Source organism: Macaca fascicularis, chromosome 11 (genome assembly GCF_037993035.2).
Source record: "Macaca fascicularis isolate 582-1 chromosome 11, T2T-MFA8v1.1".
Classification (NCBI taxonomy): Eukaryota; Metazoa; Chordata; class Mammalia; order Primates; family Cercopithecidae; genus Macaca; species Macaca fascicularis.
The window spans coordinates 80,122,638-80,143,982 of record NC_088385.1 but is presented as its reverse complement, the minus strand read 5'-3'; the positions used below and the strand labels follow the sequence as shown (position 1 = coordinate 80,143,982).

The 21,345-nt window shown below is 36.1% G+C and overlaps 1 long non-coding RNA gene across 1 annotated transcript in view; it reads right to left on the bottom strand.

Annotated features, from left to right (window-relative positions):
- The window catches only part of LOC123567547 (uncharacterized), a 93,766-nt gene that overhangs the window by 43,713 nt on the left and 28,708 nt on the right, over positions 1-21,345 (bottom strand). The window contains exons 2-3 of the long non-coding RNA XR_006690548.2: positions 13,778-13,909; positions 7,946-7,992 (exon numbers count right to left, since the gene is read on the bottom strand). This is a non-coding gene — a long non-coding RNA (uncharacterized lncRNA). The remainder of the gene's footprint in view (positions 1-7,945; positions 7,993-13,777; positions 13,910-21,345) is intronic.

Sequence of the window (21,345 nt, the reverse complement as noted above, 5' to 3'; positions counted from 1 at the left end):
ATCTAAAGACATAAGTGATTAACTTCTTTTAGTCTATAACTAAGGTGTGAGTTGTGAAGACCTTCCTCTGGAGCCGCAGTAAATTTATTTAATCTAAATGGGTCCAGGTACTGGGGTGATTACCCTTTATCTTGTCTCCTGCTAAATCATGGAGGTTTGAGGAGTTTCTTTAGACCCCCAATAAACATGTTTGTGGAGGCCTGGGGAGTTTCTTCAGACCCACAATAAAACCTGTATAATTCTAAATGGGTCCTGTTAAGAATTCCTTCCTTATTTTGTCATGCTTTAAGGCCCAGGAAAGGCCCAGGCAAAACTCTTGACGGGCTTTTGTTACAGACCAGCCTTTGTATAAGGATAATGGCTTTTAATATTTAACTTAACCACTCAGTACTGAAACAGTTGTTAGTGAGACTTGATCTGCCACAAGGACAATGGGGGTATCCTAGCTGATTTTTGACTAAAATCCTGTAACCAGAATATAATATCAGAAAACAAAAATAGGTTTTCTGGTTGCTTTTTGGTTCTAAAAACTATGTTTCATTGCTTGAACCTTATTTTGTCACATGTGCTCTAGAAACCCTCTTCATCAGAGCCACTTTAAGGGCTGGGTAAATCAAATCTTGGGTCTCCCCTCCTAATATCTAACAAGTCAGATCACTGCTGGTGGACCGTGAAAACTTTTGTTAAAAAATAAACACCCCAGTTGATTGTTATGCACATTAAAGCTTTGAAACAACTTTCTTTTTTATTAAAAATAAGAATATTAAATATAAGCCACATGTCTGTTTTATTTTTCTTTACATGGCAATAAACACTGTCAATGACAAGCAGATACTGAGCAGACACTGAGACTGAAAACAGAAATAACAGTTATTTTAAAATATCTATTATTCACACAGGCATATGACTATTAATCTACAGGCTGTCAAATAACTCTATGACTGTATCTATTTTCTTTTTTCTAACTTTTAAGGCAGTGTACATGTGCAAGTTTATTAGTTATATATAATATATAGTATATATAACATGTGTATAACAATATGTAAACTTGTGTCATGAGGGTTTGTTGTAGAGATTATTTTGTCACACAGATATTAAGTCTAGTACCCATTAGTTATTTTTCCTGATCCTCTCTCTCCTCCCATCCTTCGCCTTCTGATAGGGCCCAGTGTGTGTTGTTCCCTTCTATATGTCCATATGTTTTCATCATTTAGCTCCCACTTATAAGTGAGAACATGTGGTATTTGGTTTTCTGTCCCTGCGTTAGTTTGCTAAGAATAATGAATGGCCTCCTTCTCCATCCATGTTCCTGCAAAGGACATGATTCCTTCGTTTTTATGACTGCATAGTATTCTACAATATATATATATATATATCACATTTTTATCCAGTCTACCATTGATGGGCATTTAGGTTGATTCCACATCTTTGTTATAATGAATTGTGCTACGATGAACACACACCTGCATGTCTCTTTATAATAGAGTGATTCATATTCCTTTGGATATAACCTAGTACTGGGATTGCCTGGTTGAATGGTATATCTCTTTATAGGTCTTGGAGGAATCGCCACACTGTCTTTCACAATGATTGAACTAATTTACACTCCCACCAATGGTATATAAACATTCCTTTTGCTCTGCAACTTCACCAGCATGTTATTTTGTTCTTTTAATAATAGATATTCTGACTGGTATGAGATGGTATTTCATTGTGGTTTTGATAGATTTCTTTTTTCATATGATTTTTGGCCACATGCATGCCTTCTTTTGAGAAGTATCTGTTCATGTTCTTTGACCTTTGCCAGATGCATAGTTTGCAAAACTTTTCTCCCATTCTGTAGGTTGTCTGTTTACTCTGTTGCTAGTTCCCTTTGCTGTGCAGAATCTCTTTACTTCAGCTAGATCTCATTTGTTGTTTTGCTTTTGTGGAAATTGCTTTTGACATCTTCATCATTAAATTTTTGCCCGTTCCTGTGTACTGAATGGTATTGCTTAGGTTGTCTTCTAGGGTTTTCATAATTTGGGGTTTCACATTTAAGTATTTAATCCATCTTAAGTTAATTTTTGTATATAGTATAAGGGAGGGGTCCAGTTTCAATCTTCTGCATGTGGCTAGCCAGTTATCTCAGCACTATTTATTAAATAGGGAATCCTTTCCCCTTTGCTGGTTTTTGTCAGGTTTTTCAAAGATCAGATAGTTGTAGGTGTGAGGCCTTATTTCTGGGTTCTCTATTCTCTTTCATTGGTCTATATGTATTTTTTTGTACCAAATATGTTTGGGCTACTGCAGTCCTGTAGTATAGTTTGAAATAAGGTGATGCATCCAGCTTTGTTCTTTTGGTTTAGGATTGCCTTGACCATTCTGGGTCTATTTTGGTTTCATATGAATTTTTGAATAGTTTTTTCTAGTTCTGTGAAGAATACCAATGATAGTTTAATATGGATAGCATTGAATCTATAAATTGCTTTAAGCAGTATGGTTATTTTACAGTATCGATTCTTCCTGTTCACCAGCATGGAATGTTTTTCCATTTGTTTGTGACATCTCTGATTTCTTTGAGCAGTGTTTTTAGTTCTCCTTGTAAAGACCTTTCAACTCCCTTGCTAGCTGTATCCTGGGTATTTTATTCTATTTGTGGCAATTTTGAATGAGAGTGCCTTTCTGATCTGACTCTCAACTTGACTGTTTTTGGTGTTTAAGAACATTAGTCATTTACATAAATGACGAGTTGATGGGTGCTGATGAGTTGATGGGTGCAGCACACCAACATGGCACAAGTATACATATGTAACAAACCTGCACATTGTGCACATGTACCCTAGAACTTAAAGTATTTAAAAAAAAAAAAAGAACATTAGTGACTTTTGGACATTGATTTTGTATCCTGAGACTTTGCTGAAGTTGTTCATTAGCTTAAAAAGCTTTTGGGCTGAGACAATGGGCCTTTCTAGATACAGGATTATGTCATCTGTAAACAGGATATTTTGACTTCCTCTCTTTCTGTTTAGATGCCCTTTCTTTTTCTTGCCTGATTGTCTTGGCCAGGATTTCCAATCATATGTTAAATAGGAGTGATGAGAAAGGGCATTCTTATCTTGTGCTGGTTTTTAAAGGGGAATGCTTCCAGCTCTGGCCCATTCAGTATGATGTTGGCTGTGGGTTCATCATAGATGGCTCTTATTATTTTGAGGTATGTTCCTTCAATACCAAGTTAATTAAAAATTTTTAACATGAAGGGATGTTAAATGTTATTAGAAATATTTTCTGCACTATTGATATAATCATGTGGTTTTTGTTTTTAGTTCTGTTTATGTGATGAATCACATTTATTAACTTATATATGTTGAACAAAACTTGCATCTCAGGGATAAAGGCTACTTGTTTATAGTAAATAAGCTTTTTGATGTGCTGCTGGATTTGGTTTGCCAATATTGAGAATTTTTGCATTGATGTTTATAAAAATTATTGGTCTGAAGTTTTCTTTTTCTGTTACATCTCTGCCAAGTTTTGATATCAGGATGATGATGGCCTTGTAGAATGAGTTAGCAAGTTCCTTCCTTCCCTCAATATTCTGGAGTCGTTCCAGCAGGAATGGTATCAGCTCTTCTTTGTACAGGTGGTATAATTTAGCTGTGAATCCACCTGATTTTGAGCTTTTTCTGGTTGGTAGGCTATTTATTCTTGACTTTATTTGTGAGTTCATTATTGGTCTGTTCAGGGATTTAATCTCTTCCTGATTCAGTCTTGGCAGAGTGTATATATCCAGGAATTTATCCATTTCTTCTTGATTTTTCAGTTTATGTGCAGAGAGGTATTCATAATATTATCTGATGGTTGTTTGCATTTCTGTGCAGTCAGTGGGAATATTCCCCTGTCGTTTCTGACTGACTTTATTTGAATCTTCTCCCTTTTCTTCTTTGTTAGTCTCGGTAATTGAGATCCTTCTAGGTTTCTGATGTGGGCATTTACTAATATAAATTACCCTCTTAATGTTGCCTCAGCTGTGTCCCAGACATTCTGGTATGTTGTATCTTTGTTCTCACTAGTTTCAAATAACTTCTTGATATCTGCCTTAATTTCCTTATTTACCCAAAGTCATTCAGGAACAGGTTATTTAATTTCCATATGATTGTATGGTTTTGAGTGAATTTCTTAATCTTGATAACTAATTTGATTGCACTGTGATCAAAGAGTGTTTATTATGATTTCAGCTATTTTGTATTTGCTGAGGAATGTTTTACTTTTATGATTGATTTTATAGTATCTGCCATGTGGCAATGAGATGAATATATATTCTGTTGTTTTGGGATGGCAATTTGTATAGGTATCTGTCAGGTCTATTTGATCCAGTGCTAAGTTCAGTTCCTGAATATCTTTGTTAATTTACTGTCTTGATGATCTCTCTAATATTGTCAGTGGGGTGTTAAAGTCTTTGACTATTATTGTGGGGGAGTCTAAGTCTTTTTGAAGGTCCCTAAGAGCTTTGTGAATCTGGGTTCTCCTGTGTTGGATGCATACAGATTTAATTAAGTTAGATATACTTGTTGAATTGAACCTTTTATTATTATGTAATGACCTTCTTTGTCTCTTTGATATTTGTTGGGTTAAAGTCTGTTTTGTCGGTAACTAGGATTGCAACCTCTGCTTTTTTCTATTTTCCATTTGCTTGGGATATTTTTCCCCATCCCTTTATTTTGAGCCTATATGTGTCTTTGCATGTGAGATGTCCCTTGAAGACAGCATACCAATGAGTCTTGGTTGTTTATCCAGCTCGCCATTCTTTGTCTTTTAATTGAGGCATTTAGCCCGTTTAAATTTAAGGTTACTATTGATATGTATGGATTTTATCCTGTCATCATTATGTTAGCTAATTATTTTGCAGACTTGTTTATGTGGTTGCTTCATAGTGATACTGGTCTGTGTATTTCCATGTGTTTTTGTAGTGGCTGTTAATGGTCTTTTCTTCCCATATTTAGTTCTTTTTTTCAGGAGCCCTTGTAAGGCAGGTCTAGTGGCAACAAATTTCCTCAGGATTTGCCTATCTGAAAAGACTTTCATTTGCCTTTCACTGATGAAGCTTGGTTTGCCCAAATATGAGATTCTGGGTTGAAATTTATTTTCTTTAAGAATGTCCAGTATTGGGCAGGGTACAGTGGCTCATGCCTGTATTCCTAGCACTTTGGGAGGCTGAGGTGGGGTGGATCACTTGAGCTCAGGAGTTTGAGCACAGCCTGGGCAACATGGCAAAACTCCATCTCTACAAAAAATACAAAAGAAAAATAAATAGTCACACACAACTGTAGTCCCAGCTACTTGAGGGGCTGAGGCAAGAGGATTGCTTGAACCCAAGTGGTAAATACTACAGTGAGCTAAGATCATGTCACTGCACTACAGCTTAGATGACAAAGTGAGATCCTGTTTTAAGGAAAAAAGTTCAATATTGGGCTTCAATCTCTTCTGGTTTGCAGTGTTTCTGCTGAGAGGTCTGCTGTTAGTCTGAAGGGCTTCCCTTTGTAGGTGACCTTACCTTTCTTGCTAGCTACCTTTAACATTTTTTCTTTCATTTCAACCTTGGAGAATCTGGTGATTATTTGTCTTAAGGATGATATTCTTATACAGTATCTTACTGGGGTTCTCTGCATTTCCTGAATTTGAATGTTGGCCTCTCTAGCTAGGTTGGAGAAGTTCTTATGCATAATGTGTTTTCCAAATTGGTTCCAATCTACCCGTCTCTTTCAGGGACACCAATGAGTCATAGATTCTATTTTTTTACATAATCCCATTTTTTTTGAGTTTTCATTCATTCCTTTTCATTATTTTGTTTCTATTATTGTCTTACTGTCTTATTCAGAAAGGCAGTCTTCACACTCTGAGATTCCCTTCTTCACTTTATCTATTCTATTAATACTTATAATTGCATTATGAAATTCTTGTGGTGTGTTTTTCTACTCTCTCAGGTCAGTTATGTTCTTCTTTATATTGACTATTTTGTCTTTCAGCTCTTGCAATGTTTTTTCATGATTTTTGGCTTCCTCGCATTGGGTTTCAATGTACTCCTGTAGCTGAATTATCTTCCTTCCTATTCATATTCTGAATTCTATTTCTGTCATTTCAGCCCTCTCAGCCCAATTCAGAACCCTTGTTGAAGAGCTGATATGGTCATTTGGAAGAAAGAAGGCACTCTGGCTTTCTGAGTTTTCAGGGTTCTTGTGCCGATTTTTTTCTCATCTTTGTGAGTTCATCTATTAATAGCTTCAATCTTTGAGGTTGCTAACCCTTAGATTTTTTTTTTTTTTTTTCCTTTTTGATGACTCTGAGAGTTTGATTGTGGCAAATCACAAATCACACAAAACAAGATGGATTCAGCTGACTAGCTTCATTTCTGAGAGATTTTAGGGGTCCAAAACTCAGCTACCAACACCTGGACTGTGTGCTTTAATTCTGGGGGACTTGTATTGGGCCCCAATTTTGTTCTCTGGCTCCTAGAGATTTGGAGTCCACTACTGCACTGGAGGGGGGTTTGAGATGCAGCAGCTGTGGCAAAGGGCTAATAAGTGGTGGGGTGCCTGCTTTTCTGTGGGTGTTCACCACAATGGCAGAAGTAACAGTTGCAGGAGCACTAGGGGCTACTGCCAGATACTTTGTACATGGTCGGTTGCACTGGAGGTGGTATAGGCTTGGGGATGTGGTGCTGCTGGACACAGTTCTGGGTGGCTTCTCTGTGCACCACAAGCACGCATGATCATTCAACGTCTGGGAAGATCCACTGTTCCCTGTGCAGTGTTAGCACAAGGGCAGGGCACTGGCAGAACAGGGTTTGCCAGCTCTGTGCCCACCAAGGTTTCATCTCCAATGGTGTTTGGTGGTGGCAGGGAGCAGACTAGATTCCTGCAGGCTGGTGGGGCAAGGAAACAAAATCCTGCGCAGGCAGACATGTACCAGCAAAGTGATATGGGGAGTTGTCATGGGCCCAGGGGAAGCTGCAGTATGGGGAGGGAAGGAGCAGACTTTTCTGTGGCCATAGGGGCTACCTCATTGGCCTCTCTACTGGTCAGGCATGGTCTTCCAGTGCAGAAGCTATGTTGTAGGCCCCAGGGCACCTAAGACTTCCCTGCAAGCAGGCACAGCCAGGCTGGGGTCCCATAAGTTGACTAATAGACCAAAGGATGCTCAGGTCAGCCCTATCTAATGGACAAGACCACCCTGCACAGATGAGGTCTAACTGTTCCCTTAGGGCTAAGGCCTCCTATGGGAGCAAGTCAAATCTAGGGAGATAGCTGTCCCTGGCTGTGTTCTGCTACAGATGCTCCCACATCAACCCTATGGGCTCCACATCAGTTGGATTGCTGCCCTTACTACTTCTCTAAGCAGCTCTCCCTACCAGCTCGAGTGTCCATGGTGGTCAAGGAGTCTTCTCCTGCTGGGGTTCCAGAGGACCATGGTGACAGTGGGTTTCTCCAGTTCAACTCACCTGTTTCTATGGAGCGGCTGAGGTCCAAAAATGAGTTGTGGTGTGTGGTAGCCCTGTACGGGGTTCCCAGCTTTTCCCCGCTTCAGCTCAGCTTCTGTGTCTTCCCTCTGTCTATTCTCAGTGCCTTCCCTCAAAAGATCTGTTAAAACCATGCTAGTAATCTTAGTCCCTCAGTGGGAGCTCTTCCACATGGCTGCAACTAGTCAGTCATCTTAGATCCTACGTCTATTTCCTCAGAAGGACACTCAACAAAATCACTTTCAATTCTAACTTGCCATAGTTTTTAGAATTAAAAATATTATACTTATTTAAAAAATAAATTATTTGGAAAAAACAATGAACACTTTTGAAACATTTGATAAGGAAGTATGCACAGAGGTGGGGGGAGAGAGAGAAAATTTGTATAGCCCTTCCTTATTAAAAATAATAATCTTGTTAATAAATTAATGACAAGAGATGTGACATACTTACAAACGAGTCCTTCAGAAAAGCTTAATTTCTTCTTATTTTCTGAGTTCCTGTCTCAAAAGAAAAAAAAAAAAAAAGCTTTCATTAAGCTTTAAATAATGATATGAAAGTTAACTTCAATGGTCTTGGTAAATGTTAATTTATGAGCCCTTTTGTTAAATGCAGAATTATCTTTGAATTCAAATAATACTTTATACCAGGAAAGAGTTAAGTTGTAAAAGAACATGGATATGAAACATGTCTTTGAAAAACTGATATTAGTCAGGCATAGTAAATACAAAAATAATCTTTGCTTTTAGCTTTCTATAAATATTTAATAATAATTTTTGCCTTAGCTAATTTTTAACTGCATTAGCATGCCCTTGTGCAATATGTATATTAACCTGCACAGTTAACTCACTTATTAAATCAAATATTGCTTGAAATCAAAATATAACTTTTTATAAATAAGACTATATTATACTATAATTAAATATTAAAATGTCATTCAGTTCATTTCCTCAGTGAAAATAACATATGGTAGCTATATTATATATTTAATGGACTAATCATATATCTCAGATCAGTTCTGTATCCTCTATTCTAGTTTAATTGCTATGCTCATTCCCACAAATCATTTTGTAAAAATTATTAGACTGTTAAGATAGTTCTCATCTCTACCAAACTAAGTAAAGCACTTAACACATTTTAGCTGGAATTTATATCCAAATGACCACCTTATTTAAATATCAGTGCATATTATTCTCATATTATAACAAAATTAGCTGGAATTTATATCCAAATGGCCACCTAATTTAAATATGAGTGCATATTAATCTCATATAGTAACTATACTGATAAATTTGATCTATGGGAATGGTAGCATCTGAATCTTGAAGGTTTTATTAATTTTTTAGCAATTTCGTATTATTACAAGATCTGAAAACTAAAAGTACTAAAAAAAGTTTCTTCTAAAGAGAAGCAAGTATTCTAAGCTAACTTTATAAGGACATAGATAAAAGTTACCTTATAAGCAAATATGTGCTCAACCATCAACAGTGGACAAAACTTGTTTCTATGGAAACTAGAATATGTTAATAGCTTCCCTTTCTTCTTTGAAAACAGCAGGAGGAACAGTAATGTCGCATCAATTAACAAACAATAAAAGCAGGACAGGAGGTAAAGAAAGGAGCTAAATTTAAGTTTAAAAATTAATAGATAGCTAGGCACAGTTGCTGACACTTAGAATCCCAGCACTTGGGGAGGCCAAGGTGGGAAAACTGCTTGAGGTCAGGAGTTCAAGGCCAGCCTCGACATTATGGCAAGATCTTGCCTATACAATAAAAGCAGCTGGGTGTGGTGGTGTGCGCCTATGATCCCAGCTACTTAGGAGGTTGAGGCAGGAGGATAGCTTGAGTGCAGGAGACTGAAGCTGCAGTGAGCTGTGTTCACATCACTGCACTCCAGCCTGGATGATAGGGCGAGACCCTATCTAAAAAAAATAATAATAATAAAAAAATAAAAGAAGAAAAAGAAATATGTAAAAATGGTAAAAATATAAATTCTTTAATTGAAGAAAAGAAAAAATTAGTCTGGTCAGAATCTCAAATTCAGCAGTGATTTGATTTTTAATGTACAAGTTCTGGGGATTGGCAGGAGTGGACAATATATTCCACTCAAAGTGGGCCACCTATTTAAGTCATCTTTGAGGAAGGAACTCAGGGAGGCAGAATTAGATTTTATATCTAGGAACTATTTTTTATTTAAATCTATCATAATTTCTATATTTTGCGTAAGATTAGTATTATTTAATGTGGTGATTAAATTTAAAATAATTGAAAAGAACTCTGTTGAAACCTTGAAGTAGACTTAACATACTTTTCAAAAGTATATGTACTCTGACTGAGTGAAAAAACAGTTCTGGACAATTATTTCACTCTCCCATTAAAGGTTTATATTTTTAAAAGCATTAAAGTACACTTTAGAAAGAGATTATATTTACCTATCAATTTTACAAAATCAAGTACTTAACCAAATAATTTTTGGTTTGTATCCAAATGTGATCATTCTAAAGTTTGTACACACTCTAAAATGAAAGCAATTTGGGAGGCCGAGGCGGGTGGATCACGAGGTCAGGAGACAGAGACCATCCTGGCTAACATGCTGAAACCCCGTCTCTACTAAAAATACAAAAAATTAGGCGAGCGTTGTGGCCGGTGCCTGTAGTCCCAGCTACTCGGGAGGCTGAGGCAGGAGAATGGCATGAACCCAGGAGGCAGAGCTTGCAGTGAGCCAAGATTGCACCACTGCACTCCAGCCCGGGCAACAGAAAGAGACTCCACCTAAAAAAAAAAAAAGTCAAAAACAGCAGCGACAACAGACGTTGGCAGGGCTGTGGAGAAAAGGAAATGCTTACACACTGTTAGTATGAATGTAAATTGCTTCAGCCACTGTGGAAGGCAGTTTGGAGGTTTCTCGAAGAACTGAAAACAGAATTACTATTAAACCCAGCAATCTCATTACTGGGTATATACCAGAAAGAAAACAATCCTTTTAACCACAAAGACACATGTAGTCACATTTTCATCACAGCACCTTTCGCAATAGCAAAGGAATAGAATCAACCTAGGTGCCCATCAATGGTGAATTAGAGAAAGAAAATGTGGTCTATATGCACTATGGAATACTACACATCTGTAAGAGTGAGGTTATTTCCTTTGCAGCAACACAAATGAAACTGGAGGCCATTGCCCTAAGCAAACTAACACAGAAACAGAAAACCAAATGCCACGTGTTTTCACTTATAAGTGGGATCTAAACAGTGGGTACTCATTGACAGAGACAAGCACTAGAAACTGGGGACTACTAGATGGGGGCTGTAGGGAGTGGGCAAGGTTTGAAAAACTGCCCTATTGGGTACTATGCTCGGTACTGGGCTCATAGGATCATTCATACCCTCAGCATTAGTAACACAATATGCCCAAGTAAAAATCCTGCACATGTATCTCCTGAATCTAATATGAAAGTTGGAAAAAAGTATAAAATCAGAAAGAAAGAACTGAAAAATGAAAAGAAATAAAGGTGTAGTAGAAGTGACTACTTTTTAATAGGTAAGTTTGTATTTAAATCTCAACTCCACTAGTTCTGGGATAGTAACTATTGTATATCTGAAGAAATCAGAAGAAAATAAATTCTAGAATTTTGTTAATAGCAAGGATTATAGAACAAAGTCCAACCCTGATAGCGTCCTGATAAATGTTTACAATGGTGTTGGTTGAGTGGAGTGTAATTTTATTGTTTGCCAACTTCCATGGTGTAAATACTCCCAATTGTGGTCCATTGTAAGCTACCAACTGTATGGTAAAATACTTGAAAGTTTAATAATCAGCTCTAGTGTTAGGCCAGTGTGAGTCAGTTCTACTACGCATCTGACTCAATCCGTTCATAATGCAGGTGACATCATCTGCAATGCCAAAATGTATATTGTAATAAAAATAGAACTCATTTGTGGATTTCTCCATGATATATATGACAACATGTTTCCTAACATATAACATATTGTCAAATCTTAGTTGCCAATGACTTTTTATCAATAATTTTATGAATTAGCTATTTAGTTCCTAATACTGCCTTCTTCTTGTAAACCCAATTTTGAAAACAATATATGAATTTATATTTATTAATTTGAATTTTAAGCATCATAATGTAATCTAAAATTTTAAGAAAAAATAAATTGGTAGTTTAGAAATAGTTGTCACTTTTTTAATAGTTTGTGATACATTTTGTGGGACTTTTAAATAAACTTGTGAAAATGGCTGTCATTTAAATAATATGGGGGAAATAACTTCAAATACATTCTTAAACATGCAAGTGACTTGAAATATTTATGTTCACAGATAAACATACACAATATTGTATTTACTGGGATGAAATTGAGAGTGGCGTCTCATTTAAAAAAAACTCATCAGATTCTGGATTTTCAGATTGAAAGTGAAAGTGGTTTTGCTTCTCTGTTAGGATTAGCAAATGTGGCATTGCTTTCCCATTAGGATTAGCTGTCAACCATCAGCTGTAATAGTAGAAAAATTACAGCTGTTCTCCAAGCAAGCCCAGAAGATGATGCTAGGAAGTTACTATCAGTTTCTATCCAGGTATGCAGAGCCAGCAAAATTTACATGAAGGCAAAATCTGTATTGAGTGTTTAGCATGAAATTGTCTGCATTATACTTCCAGTGAATTTATTACCATCAAACTTATTTCATTGAATGAAACACTCTAAGGTTTTCTTTTTCTTTTTATATAAATTTGCCTCCTCTAGAGATAGAAACATCTAAGGTGATATTGTCTTTAGAAATTCAGAAAAAGATCCCCTAAAACAAAGATGTCATTTCTGTTTAGCATTCTTAGATTTGAAACTCAGTATCTGCTTAAAATATTCGGCATGTGACTGAGAAAGGAAATATCACTCTAGTATTAAATTATATATGAATATGCGTATGAATTTATAAACTTATATCAGTTTATATGTTGACATTTAAATTAACACACATATATATCCACCTTAATATGTTGGATATGGATATATATAAAAATATATACATACAGTGTATATATGTGTTTTCCATGGCTAATTTTTATTCAGCAAACATTTGCTGAGTAGTTAGAATTTTTAAATCATTGTGCTAGGAGCTGAAGGGAAAATAAAGGTGAATAAAACATTCCGGATAAAAAGCAGGATTTTATTTTCTGGTAGAGAAGACAGGCACATGTATAGAAAATAAGGTTGATATACGAGGTGGTAAGAAGGAAAGGAAGAACAGAGTGTAAAGTCACCACACTATAATTCAAGTTATAAGGAATTTATTTAAAATCCTAACTCAGCAGATTAGTTTTGAGCAAACAATTCTACTAGGTCTGGTGAGTGTAAATTGGGAAATTTATGCTTAAATCCTTTTCAGAGAGACGCTTCCTTAGACATGAGTAGGATGTAATATCAGCCATGTGACTAGAAAAGAGATAAAGGTTTTTTTAAGGAAAATTTTCTAATATCTATAAATGTTGTTAATGCTACAATCTTTATTATAACAAATTCACTCCTAGGAACTGCTCCATCCCTTTCCATCCAAGCATAAAAGAAACTTTTTTGTCCTCCTGAGAATATTCAAAAGAACATCATTACAATATGATAAAATTAGAAACCACCTACCTAACTTTCCAAGAGAGAAAAATTGCTAAATGGCATAAATTACATCTATACAATTTAATAGCAGGAAAAAAATAACAATGATTTTGTTTAAAATTGTACTTACTCCTATGAAAAAATGTTCACAATAGATTATCATCATAGAACTGTGTCAGACACAGAGTTAGCACTCCATATAGAACATTTTGCTCTTCCAAGCATGACTTCGTTGCATTTAGAAAGAATTTATTTAAATTTGAACCAAAATACTGCCTACTGATTTTTCCATAGCTGATAAATATTAATTACAACATATGTGCGTTTGTGGTTAATAGCTCATGATTAATATTTCACAAAGTGTATCTATTTTTGTAGTCAATTGGATCCCATGACTATGTGGGTTATAGATGATTTCAAGAATCACACCGTAGCTGCACATAGCAAATACCGGTACCTGCCAAATTATGGTTGTTATTCCGTACCTCTATCACAACTGTGTGTGTGTAAGGAATACAAGAACCCTCTCTAAATTCAGATCAGATTTTCCCTGATTGATTATTTAGAGCTAAGCATGGTAGGAAGAAAGTAGCCTTAGGTAAGCATTATGTCACATCTTGTTTAAATTGTTAGAATTTCCAAGTACTGAATAATCTGTAATTGAAGTGGTGACTTACCTCTTTTATTCTCCTAAAACAAACAAAAATTTCTCTTCCAACTTTTTTCTTCAATTTTGAACCTTGTTATACTCTCCAGAGCTTTACTTTTCTCTTGGTTATTTCTACAAGCATCTTAAGTCTTTAAGTTGCCTGAGTGAAAGGGGAACATAAAGCAGCAACACTTAGCAATGTAATAGATGAGTGCAATTATTATTTATTGCCTCAAATGAGAGTTGCAGAATTTGCAATGGATTTTTTTTGTTTGATAATGGATATTTCTATACCCCTAGAGCTTCACTTTAAGCAAACTTACTTTACTATACAAATAGCCCTTTGACTCTCACACTACCACACATCTGATTCTCCATAAATGCCATAAATTTCTTATTACATGCTGAACAAATATGTTTATCTGACATAACTCTAAAACAATGTCAAAAAGAAAATAACTGATGGTTTTGAAAAGTTAACTTGTCACTCTATAATTATTTACGTAGTTCCAAAATCTATCCAAACATACGTTTAATTTACAGACATAGTTGACCTAATTCCTAATTTTTGTAGTAGAAAAGTCTTAAAATGTAGATCTCAATGCCAAATTGTCAATAGAATTCACTTGCATTTGTATTTTGTTCACTTTAATAATTTGAATTTGATTCAGACACTCTATGACATTGACCAGTAAAGTTGGATATCTCTGAACTAACATCAAAGCAAGGCATTTGCTATCGTTGCTGAAAATATTCTTCTGAAGTTTTCTAAAATGGTACATTCAGCAAAATTATTTCAATAGCTCCTGGACATGGGTAGCAGTTTTTCTTTCCTTCTATATGTTTTTATCAATCCAACTATCCTCATTTTACATAAGAGAGAAAAAATAAGATTCAACGGTGAGCCACTTTCTACCTGCCAGCAGGGGAATGTGGGATGGCGCCAGAGACAACCAAAAGTTAGCAGGTTCCTTTCAGACCAATTGAACCTGAATGAACTTCTTACATTTAATCCAATTCCCTTTCTACCAGTTCTCCTCTAGGTAGGTAATTCTAATAATGCATTTAATGCATTAAAAACAGGACAATAACTTTATCGAGTAATTGCTACTAATTAGAAAGTCCTTGGTATACATACGTTTTTTTTTTTTTTTTTCCAATTCTTCCCTTTAATAATTTCTGCTTTTCTAGCTGATCTTTTAGGTGACCCCATTAGCAGCATAGCTGAGAATTCACAGTTAGAAGTCTTGTTCAGCCAAATTAATTAAGTGCCCTTTTCCTTCTAGGAGGAAATTAGCTGCTTAGGTAAATATATTATTTGAGTATTTGTTTCTGTTTATTGTAATCATACTCAGAACCCCTTGGCACAGTTACACCTTGTTCCAAAAATTCTCTTTTAAATAATTCTTTCAGGTATTTTAGTCAGCTTTTGAAAACACCTATAATTTTCTCATTTGTGAACAAATAATTTATATTTCTCTAAATTTACTATGGGATTATTAGCTTTATATCACTTCTTGCCTTTGAAGTAATTTCGGGAGACTGTGGTCTCAGGGTGACTCTGTATAAAATCATTCATGCAAAGCAGGACTTGGCTCAGTTTCTTTAGTTCCTCAAAGTCTGATGACTGACATTACTGAAGGTGATCCCACAATGATGTCCTCAAGTGAGGCCACGTCACAGACACTCTGCTAAAAGATGTAGGGTGTACAAAGATGGATATGCCATGATTCTTATCCTCAAGAGATATAAACCATAAATAACATGAAATAGATGTTAAAATGCATTGAAACGTAAATAAGGCCAGGTGCAGTGGCTCACGCCTGTAATCCCAGCACTTTGGGAGACCAAGCCGGGTGGATCACGAGGTCAGGAGATAAGAGACAATCCTGGCTAACACAGTGAACCCCCGTCTCTACTAAAAATACAAAAAATTAGCCGGCCCTAGTGGCGGACGCCTGTAGTCCCAGCTACTCAGGAGGCTGAGGCAGGAGAATGGCGTAAACTCGGGAGGCGGAGCTTGCAGTGAGCCGAGATCGTGCCACTGCACTCCAGCCTGGGTGACAGAGCAAGACTCTGTCTCCAAAAAAAAAAAAAAAAAGTAAATAAAAATGTTCCACAGGAGCACTACTAAACATAAATTTGGACAGGTATGTGAGAGGGACGTGTGGTAACTGCATTCAAAATAGAGTGAAGTGTGAGAAATGTAATGACATACTGAACAAATGGCAAAAACATCTATTTTGACTAACATGCCTGCCCTGGGCACCTAAGTGTACATACTGACCACTAAAGATGAAGCGTATACTTGAACCAAGACCCTGTAAAACTTAGTTCCTAGCTGAGAAGTTTGAGTTTTAGCATATCAACATGCCTAAAGACTCCATTACGGAGTCTTAAAAAGTTTGAATTCAATTTAACTGACAATCCTAATTTGTTTTTGGCAACACCAAGAGATAGTTTCTTGAATAGTATCTATTTCCCTCACCTACCATCCTTCATTCATTGCATCATTCAAACATTAAAAAAAAAGACATTTATTAGGGGCTTACTGCCATATTTGTAATATAGGTCAATTACCTAATCTGCCATACTATATTAATTACCATGACATACAGTGATGACTCAGATATGATATTATCATTCATAATTCAGAAGGCAAGATAAGAAAGTATATAACTGTAACTGTAGAGTGAATTTCAAGAGAAGTAGAGGATTCAAGAAATAATAATTTAAAAAGTGGCCTAAGCATTGGACTCAGATAAGCTTATCTTTATAGGAGTTATTTTACAAGTTAGAACATCTCAAGGAGAAATAGACATATTGAAAAATAAAATAAATCATTGAATTTGACGGATGCTAACTTAATCTGCTACTCCAAAGTACCTGTCAAAAGACTACAAAGGCTTCTATTTTTCCTTTAGAGAATTCCATTGGCTTATCTCATTGTACTTCAGCTGCATTTGAGTTATCAGGTTGAATGGGTTGTGATAGGTCATGAGAGGAGTAGCTCACCAGTGTGTTACTGAATTTCAGGATGCCTTAGTGTGTTAATTTATCAGATCACATTTTTCCATAAAAGTAATTTAAAACAAGGGGAAATTCAAATTTTGATAACATTGAGATGCCAAAAGATAATGTGGACCATTGCATTAGGGTCAGGAAGATGATAAAATGATTGCATCTAAGACCAGTGGGAAGCATGAACATGGTAGAATAGTAATTCAGAGACCAGGTATGTGGAAGAAGGAAGGAGATCCTGGAAATTATTAAACTAAGGCAACCTTACAGTTTTGCTTACCATTGGTTCTACTCAGCGCTAACATACCCTGGACATGTACCATTGCCTGTTCTGACCTGTCAGTGTCCTTGCGGTATCCACTGTTAAACATTCTACTTCTTTTTAGAACTCACATGGTACCTGTGGTTCATGTGGTACCTCCTGTTAAATATGATAATTATATTCCAAACTTATGTTTAAATTAAATTATTCATGTTAAAACAAAGCATTTTAAAGTACTATTATCTCTTTGATTCAGTCTTTTTTTTTTAACTCTTAAATTCTCATTTGATTCAAAGAAATTATAGCGTAAAGCTCACAACTCTGACTGGCTTTAGTTTCTTAGTCCATCCAATCTTTTCTTCCTAGAGTCTGGTTTGTTTCTCTGTTTCACAGTTCATTGAAGCCCTTTGTGGTCACCGAGTACCATCCATCTTATTTTGGGTTGACTTTGTAAATCTCACACATTTAGAGTAGGTGATAGGGATAAGTGGAATCTGGAAACAAAGGTCTCACACTGGATAGGCAGGTGACACCTAAAAGTAGATTTGACAAAAATGAAAGGAGACAACTTTGGAAGTAATAGATACGATGAATACAGCACATTCTGTGACCTTGCAAAGAAAAGAGTCAATGTTCTTTTTTTTTTTTTTTTCCAGTACAAATAATGTTGATGTACATTTTCAGAATCTTATATTTTTAATGAGTTAATGCATGTCAGCATCTTTTAAAATATTTTTGGTTCCATGTGAGTACTTGAAGTTAATTTTTTCCCCAGCTCATCACCTGTGCTCCTTCATATCTTTCCCTACTTTCCAACTCTATTATAGACTTATCTTTCAGCTTTCATCTCTCTGACTTGTATAACTTCTGATTGCATCTCTTTGGTTTTGTATTTTATACTTAGCACTTATTTAAGGCTTTTAATCTTCAAAGCTCCTAGAGAACATTACCTAATTAAACTTCCCCATAGTATTGTAAGGAAAATCATTATTAGAATTTCTACTTTTTACATGTGGGAAAAATAAGGCAGAGGTTAAACAGCTTACCAAAAATCATAGTGAGAGCGAGTTACAGCTTGTACTGAGACTGTTATGCACAATCCACTTGATCACGTTGCTCTGTTTTTTTTCCCCTTTTCGTATCTTTTCTCTGGTGTTCTCTAGTATAATCCATTTCATTTAATATTATAAATTTTAATTCTTTGTATTTTAAATCTCTTACAATGAACAGTAAATTTCCTTCCTTTAATAATATTTTTCTGTTAATTATTTTTCATTTTCTCAGTACTAGCTTTTGACTTATCTTATTTTTGTGTTTATTTTGAATTTTCTAAGTCTTTCACAATGTCTTCCATATTATTTTTAATTTGTTCCCAGTTTTATATTAATACAATACTTAATTAGCTAATCCACTGTTAAAATGGAAAAGGCAACAGCTTTAAAAATCATAATTCAGATAGAATAATTACTCTCATGATTTTTCTGTAGAAGTTGGTCAAATAAATCAATGCCTCTGATTTATGATATCTTTATGTGTTAGAAAAATAGAGGCTGGGTGTGGTGGCTTATGCATGTAATCCCAGCACCTTTGGTGGCTGAGGTGGGTGGATCACGAGGTCAGGAGATGGAGACCATCCTGGCTAACATGGTGAAACCCTGTCTCTACTACAAATAGAAAAAAATTAGCTGGGCATGGTGGCTCCCACCTGTAGTCCCAGCTACTCAGAAGAAGGCAGCTGAAGGAGAATTCCTTGAACCCAGGAGTTGGAGGTTGCAGTGAGTCGAGATCCTGCCACTGTACTCCAGCTTGGGTGGCAGAGCAAGACTCCATCTCCAAAAACAAACAAACAAAAAAAAGTAAACAAAAGAAAGAAATATATTTCACTGCACTGCTATAAAGATGAAATAGATAACACATGTAGAGTACCCAGCATAGCTCCTGGACATAGTTCTTTCACTTTTCTGTCTTCTTTTTTTTTTTTTTTTTTTTTTTTATACTTTATGTTCTAGGGTACATGTGCACAACGTGCAGGTTTGTTACATATGTGTACATGTGCCATGTTGGTGTGCTGCACTTGCTAACTCATCATTTACATTAGGTATATCTCCTAATGTTATCTCCCCTCCCCCCACTGCACAACAGTCCCTGGTGTGTGATGTTCCCCTTCCTGTGTCCAAGTGTTCGTTGTTCAATCCCCACCTATGAGTGAGAACACGTGGTGTTTTGTTTTCTGATCTTGCGATAGTTTGCTAAGAATGATGGTTTCCAGCTGCATCCATGTCCCTACAAAGGACATGAACTCATCCTTTTTTATGGCTGCATAGTATTCCATGGTATATATGTGCCACATTTTCTTAATCCAGTCTATCATTGATGGACATTTGGATTGGATCCAAGTCTTTGCTATTGTGAATAGTGCCGCAATAAACATACATGTGCCTGTGTCTTTATAGTAGCATGATTTATAATCCTTTGGGTGTACACCCAGTAATGAGATGGCTGGGTCAAATGGTATTTCTAGTTCTAGATCTTGAGGAATCGCCATGCTGTCTTCCACAATGGTTGAACTAGTTTGCAGTCCCACCAACAGGGTATAAGTGTTCTATTTCTCCACATCCTCTCCAGTACCTGTTGTTTCCTGACTTTTTAATGATCTCCATTCTAACTGGTGTGAGATGGTATCTCATTGTGGTTTTGATTTGCATTTCTCTGATGGCCAGTGATGATGAGCATTTTTTCATGTGTCTGTTGGCTGCATAAATGTCTTATTTTGAGAAGTGTCTGTTCATAACCTTTGCCCACATTTTGATGGGGTTGTTTGTTTTTTCCTTGTAAATTTGTTTGAGTTCTTTGTAGATTCTGGATATTAGCCCATTGTCAGATGAGTAGATTGCAAAAATTTTCTGCCATTCTATAGGTTGCCTGCTCACTGTGATGGTAGTTTCTTTTGCTGTGCAGAAGCTCTTTTATTTAATTAGATCCAATTTCTCAATTTTGGCTTTTGTTGCCGTTGCTTTTGGTGTTTTAGACATGAAGTCCTTGCCCATGCCTATGTCCTGAATGGTATTGCCTAGGTTTTCTTCTAGGGTTTTTAATGGTTTTAGGTCTAACATTAATCTCTAATCCATCTTGAATTAATTTTTGATAAGGGGTAAGGAACAGATCCAGTTTCAGCTTTCTACTTATGACTTGCCAGTTTTCCAAGCACCATTTACTAAACAGGGAATCATTTCCCCATTTCTTGTTTTTGTCAGATTTGTCAAAAATCAAATGGTTGTAGATGTGTGGTATTATCTCTGAGGGTTGTGTTCTGTTCCATTGGTCTATATCTCCATTTTGGTACCAGTGCCATGCTGCTTTGGTTACTGTAGCCTTGTAGTATAGTTTGAAGTCAGGTAGCATGATGCCTCCAGCTTTGTTCTTTTGGCTTAGGATTGTCTTGGCAATGTCAGCTCTTTCTTGGTTCCATATGAACTTCAAAGTACTTTTTTCCAATTCTGTGAAGAAAGTCATTGGTAGCTTAATGGGGATGACATTGAAATTATAAATTACCTTAGGCAGTATGGCCATTTTCACGATATTGATTTTTCCTATCCATGAACATGGAATGTTCTTCCATTTGTTTGTGTCCTCTTTTATTTCATTGAGCAGTGGTTTGTAGTTCTCCTTGAAGAGGTCCTTCACATCCCTTGTAAGTTGGATTCCTAGGTATTTTATTCTCTTTGAAGCAATTGTGAATGAGACTTCACTCATGATTTGGCTCTCTGTTTGTCTGTTATTGGTGTATAAGAATGCTTCTGATTTTTGCACATTGATTTTGTATCCTGACACTTTACTGATGTTGCTTATCAGCTTAAGGAGATTTGGGGCTGAGATGATTGGGTTTTCTAACTATACAATCATGTCATCTGCAAATAGGGACAATTTGACTTCCTCTCTTCCTATTTGGATACTCTTTATTTCTTTCTCTTGCCTGATTGCCCTGGCCAGAACTTCCAACACTATGTTGAATAGGAGTGGTGAGAGAGGGCATCCCTCTCTTGTGCCAGTTTTCAAGGGGAATGCTTCCAGTTTTTGCCCATTCAGTATGATATTGGCTGTGGGTTTTTTATAAATAGCTCTTATTATTTTGAGATACGTTCCTTCAATACCGAATTGATTGAGAGTTTTTAGCATGGAGGGTTGTTGAATTTTGTCAAAGGCCTTTTCTGCATCTACTGAGACAATCATGTGTTTTTTGTCTTTGGTTCTGTTTATATGCTAGATTACGTTTATTGATTTGCCTATATTGAACCAGCCTTGCATCCCAGAGA